The sequence below is a fragment of the Opisthorchis viverrini genome, assembly GCF_000715545.1.
Source record: "Opisthorchis viverrini unplaced genomic scaffold opera_v5_209, whole genome shotgun sequence".
Lineage (NCBI taxonomy): Eukaryota > Metazoa > Platyhelminthes > Trematoda > Opisthorchiida > Opisthorchiidae > Opisthorchis > Opisthorchis viverrini.
The window spans coordinates 801,113-807,039 of NW_008751867.1; positions in this window are offsets into that span (position 1 = coordinate 801,113).

Genomic DNA, 5,927 nt, shown 5'->3' on the forward strand with positions numbered 1-5,927 from the left:
GTGTAAAATTTGGATATTGGGTTTTCCACGATATGACACATGAGGACCAGCTGTTCACGAATTTATATCCAAGGACGCTGGCACTTACAAACGTGGTCTTCGGATACACATCATAATGAACCCTCAAAAGTAGACCCCATCGAAAGGACCATCAAAGGATACACTATCAGCTGTATCAAGGGGTGAAGTTCTGAATTCTGGTGTAGGTCAGTGATTCTCAAACTGTTCAGTTGATCATCCCTTGGTTTGCAGGATACACCATCGTCAACCCACATTCTGAAAAAACAGTTGGAAAGCGGATTGTTAAGTGCTAAAAAATACGGACCTGAAGATAGACACCTTCGGAGTGGAAACCATTGTCATGAAGAAATTAAAACCTCACTCCTCGAAAGCTATGATATCCTGCAAGGTCCATCCGGAGAAAGACAGCTCTGTAGAAGCTTCCGATACTTCGTTCCATTGCACTTAACCCATGCAGTGACTCAAACGCGTTGTTCAGACTACAAATAGATAGCACAGCTGTTTCAATAAATCATGAATGACGCAATTCTCTCCTATGTTGGCGACGGTGTCAATTTTTCTGTTCCCAAATTAAGAAGTTCAAATTACTGTCATTTTCAAATGCCAGGGTACATATCAGGTTAGAATGAGATAGGCTGAATACCCAATGAACCTGTCAATGTAATAGGTGAACAGAGCATCTTGTCTAGTGACTACAAACCAGAACAGGTGTCTGCATAATCCAATGCGGGATTAGGGATGCCCCTAGGGGACTTCGCTCGTTATCAGACATGGCAGATGTGGTGATACCAACGTACCGCAGGTTGATTCAGTTATTGCTTCCAACACACTTGGACTCAGGAAAGGGACTTACTTACCTCCCGGCAACCTAACCACGAGGAATGCACAAGAACGTCTGCTGGCAAATGGGTACTTCTTTTGTAAGAGCACCAGTCTGGTAGCAACGGATATTTTGTTTGCACACGCTCAGGACACAGGTGTTGTGACTTGCTGAACGGTCGTGCAACTCTGTATCGGTCCCTTGGCTTCTTGCTCCGCCCACTATGGTATATCAAAAGTCACGGTAGCTTCGAATAGCCCTTCATAGAGAAAAAGGAAAATTATCACAAATGTATTTGTGGGGTGATCGCAGAATTTTTCACAAGGTCGTGCTGGAATCTCCGTGAGGAGGCGAGAAGCGTCGAGCCAAAGATGCTCGACGCAGATTAGTTGGCATTCTGACCAATCAGGGGACGCTTTCGTTTGGTCCGCAGCCCGCACGTGACACGTCCGTACAGCTGTTGTGATGTTCGGTTATTAGGGACGGCTGGCCTCCGCACAACACGTTCAGTGTAGTAAACGAAAATTCCTGAGAACGCGGTCTTGCATGACAAAAATGGCATTATCGAAAGAAACGCGAGCGGTTTCTAGAGCTGGTACATTTTTTCTAAGAAATAACAGAATAAATATTTGTCTTTCCAGAAAGACCTAAACTAACATTTGTCCTTCCCAGGGCCAAGAAGTCATTTCATGAAAAACCAATTGAAGTTAGTCTACTTCGCAAATTGTTTCCTTTCGAGTGACAGCTTACCGGCCAAGGCAAACAAATTGGCCTTTCTCATCAGTGAAACTTCTGAGTGTGGCCATTCCACACGGATAAAATTTTACAACCATGACATTACCCTCTGGAGCTAGATAGAGCAGAGATCTCTAGACCAGAACGTGGGCAGAGTGTGTCTCGCATCCCAACAGGAAGTGGCCTTTGTTCGGAGGGACCCGTTTGAGTGTATCCACAGCTGTGAATTTGTCTATTTATTCTGTTTGGTTCATCTGAAACATGGAAAGTACCCTGATCCCCAGACAAACATTCGAAGAACGAATAACTGGATCAAGTCTTTTGACGGTATGTGACGCTCAATGCTTGGGATTTGGAGTGACAAAAATCTGAACGCTGAACACAGCCAAACCGACAATCTGTCGAAAATCGAAGTTTCAAGGTTTCATCGAGCAATACAGGAGCATATTTTACTCAACTCGTCCCATTTAAGGAAAATGGTCTTCTCATGAGGTGTGTTGACTAGCTTAAATATGCTCTACCATGCAAGTCCTGCAACAGGATCTCTCTGTCAAGTACCTCCTGAACTTGGTCGCCGCTGATCACTGGTCTCTGGATGAAGTCACTTCCCTGTGACTTCAGAGTTCACTCATCGAGGCTAGAGAGCCTGGTACAGTGCCTTCCTTCGTGGTACAGCGCAGCCCCTAAAAGTATTACGAGGGGACGCAATTTGGAAACGCAGAATGCCGTTACCATAGTCTTTTCCATCAGTGTTCGATTTCAGGGGGTGCTTGTGTCATCATACTTATTCTATGTGGACATTGTGATTCTTATGCAGAAAGATCGACACCTTAGTATTTACACCATTCGACAGGAGGGCTTAAGAACTCCCATTTCGGTATCAAATAACTCCGGGAAATAAAGTCAGAAGCCTGACTTAAGTCAATCTACATTGTTTGCAAAAAATACTTTCCACCTTTTAGAGGAGGCAACCTATCGTACTGCTGTTTCGTTCTTGTTGGATATCATCAACAGCACGCATCTCACGAAACTCCAGAGGGTCTCGTTCCCGTGACTTCAAGGAATATTAGTTTGAAAACGGCCAACAGCAGCTGATCAATAGTGTGATTGAGCCACACTCGGACAGGATATAGCACCACTCATCTAATCACGAAATTCATATCAAGCAGTCACGTGTTAACTGGCTCCGTGACTGAGGACCTTTAAGATGAAAATTTAACACATCTTGTGAATTTATTCTCATTTTTAGCTACTTATGAATGTCTAGTAGTATGAAGTGATTCCAGGTTTTTGCTGAAGCTTTCTCCCTTCAGGTGAAGACCGGTGAGCACTGTGGAGCTCATTCGTCCCTATTGGGAATCATCAACAGTGCGCATCTCAGTGAACCACATGGGGCCATAAACTCGCGACTTCTAGACTAGCAGTTCGAACACTTGAACATTTGTATCAGGAAGGTCAGATTCCTGAAAGCGACTTCAGGACGCCCGGAACCTACTGCTCCACCAAAAACTCAACTGGAAAGCCGGCAGGCATCCAGGCCAGTCAATCATTCAATCAATACAGAAAAACCTGATGAGTGTTCTTGCGCGCCACAGAAGCACAACCGAATGTGATCAGTGTTCAGGCCTTTCACAGAGGCACGATCGATGTTGATGGGTGTTCACTAACGCCTATCAGACAGTCTGGATCAATGTCAGAAAGTCCCCTTTAAATAGCGTGGGGCCGTTGTAACTTTTGCTCTCTCATTCACTCGCTTGTTTGGAATGCAGCTGTTGTGTTCCCTTCTGTGAGTCTTTTCTCTCCGACACTAGGCACTGGAGCGGGTCAGCAGCAGATACCACAGATTGACGAATCAGCAGATATAACAATTTGGTCACGAATAACTGGAGCGGACTTGTTGAATTAGAAGCTAAACGTGCGCGAACAGTAACCACTCATTGGCATTAAATTTTGGTAGCTCGGATGCGCTGCCTGATTGTTGGCAGCAATACAAATCGGCGAACAGACCAACAACCAGTAACCACTGAGCTTGATTTAGGATGTAGAGATGGGCGCCAGACAAAAAATTTCTCCATCCAACTGGACGAAAGCAAAATGGATCACACTCCGGCAGTTGCAGCTCCATTTCTGAATTTGGCACGTTCCTTCTCATCACTGAATCTAAGATGCTTGTTTGTTTGTTTGTAACTACTCTATAACTACTTTACAACTAATTGTACGTTGATATAATGTCCTTGCCTTGTCTTCGTTATGAATGGAGGCGTTGTGGTCATAGAAAAACAGTTCGAGAACTTTCATAATTTTTCTGGCAAAGCGAGCTGTTCCTACATTAATTAGGCGGTAGAAAGTGAATTCTCCTCTTTTCCATAAAGTCAACGGGTGACCGAATTTCGGTCAAATGGGCTGGGACGAATCAACCTCGTAAAGGGTCCCAGTGCTACCTTGACAAAACTTCTTAGGAACTCTTTTCACCGGTACGCATCACCACAAGCAACATCTGTGAGTAAATTAAATGCCATTTTTGAGTTAAAGCGAATAAAAGTGGCAAAATCTTCAAAGTGTTTTGGCAGTGTGAACTTTTCTAGCTTCAAGCATCGCTGTATGGTAAGACGGAAAACCGATCTGTGTAGCCAACGAACAAATAACTGACGTGAGTCAAACAACCGAGGTTGTTCTAATAGATTTAAGGCATACTTCGAATTTTGGCTTTACCAGGGAAAAAATTTCCATCTTTCGTACAAGCCGGAGTCTGTTTCTAAATTTAGTGCTTCCGAAATCCACAAATTCAGCCGCACCATATCTACGAACTCGAAAGCGTTAGTTCTGGATGAAGGGGTTTCTTGATCGGAAGGAGGTCAGATGGTTTCGTTGAAACCCCCTTGGGAGGAAATTGTCCCTAAGATGGTCTTCGGTCTGGTAGTGAACCTTCCGGAAGGTCACGAGTCGCCTAAAGACAATTGTTTCCCAAGAGCATCCAGATGCCCTTGTTTGTCATTCCTATGGATCACAAAACAGAAAGTTTAACCTACACGTTGAGCACCCGGGGGTCCCCCGAGACACCATTTTTACCGATCGACAGTCCGTACTGATATGAATAAATACACCACCAAAATACCTTTAGAACATTTCTCTCCAATCACTGCACAGCTGGTCTTTTTTCTCCCGCGAAAACGCACACTCTGTTCATTTACCTCAATGAAGTAATCCTTAGATCATTCTTCTTTACCAAGGAGAAGGCGTGTTATATCTGCTGATTCACCAATCTATGTTATCTGCTGCTGGCCCACTTCAGTGCCTAGTGCCGGAAAAAAGACTCACAGAAGGGAACACAGAAGCTACACAGAAGCTGCATATTGAAAGGGCGTTGTCTGTCTGACCAACACCTAGCGGAGCTGAGAGTCTCGGTAGATTTCAGTGGTTGCTCTCAGAAATGTGACCTTCCTGGTAAGGCGTTACATTGACCGCCTTCTGGAGACGTTTTACAATCCTTGGAACGTCTTAATGTTAGAGATGGCACTATGGCTACGGGGTGCGGGAATGAGTTCCCCATCACTTTAGGCAGTTTCGTTATCTCACCTGCTGTAAAATGCTGGAATATAAAGCATGGTGTAATAATAACCATTTCATGCTTTGTGCTAACTGGTTGATTGTTGGGTTGCAGACCGTCATCAATGATCATTGTCAGTGGCCACTCTAACCTTGCAGACATAGCTCCGGCACTGTCCACTGGGTGGTTTAAGTTTAATACTGAATATCACGAGACAAGACACTGGTGTGTAGAGGTCACAAGAAGTTTGATTTGGCAAAGATGAACAATTAATCAATACGTGAACACGTGATGCTGATTCCGCCATTGAACGATGAGAGGCGCCATGTCCCAAGTGCACGTCAGTCACAATACCGAGCAGCCGGTCAAACTACTAGCTGGGTGACTCCGGAATCGGGGATCCCTGCAGTTTCGTCAGGCGAGCACTGCCGACAATTCTCAATACGAGTGAAACAGTTGTACACCTCTATTTAGCTTTTCAGCGGAAATGACCTGGCTTCACTTTCAAGACGAAATCTTAGTTGGAAATTATCAACATTATTAACATTTTTAATGGGTCTCTCCAGCTGTGTGAGTAGTTAATTAGGGGGTACTTCTTCCTTGGTCCGTCATCAGTTCTGTAGGGTGCTTACTGTCACAGCGACGCTCTGGAACGTGAGGTTTCCATGTCGGTCACGCCCCGATTCAGGTCTGTCCGCTCCGGTAGCCCGATGAAACTCGTTTAGATGGTCAGCGGTGCGTTTTTCACGAAGCTGGTACTCCAAGTATGTCCGAGTTGACAGATTGATCAGTATGGCTGATACG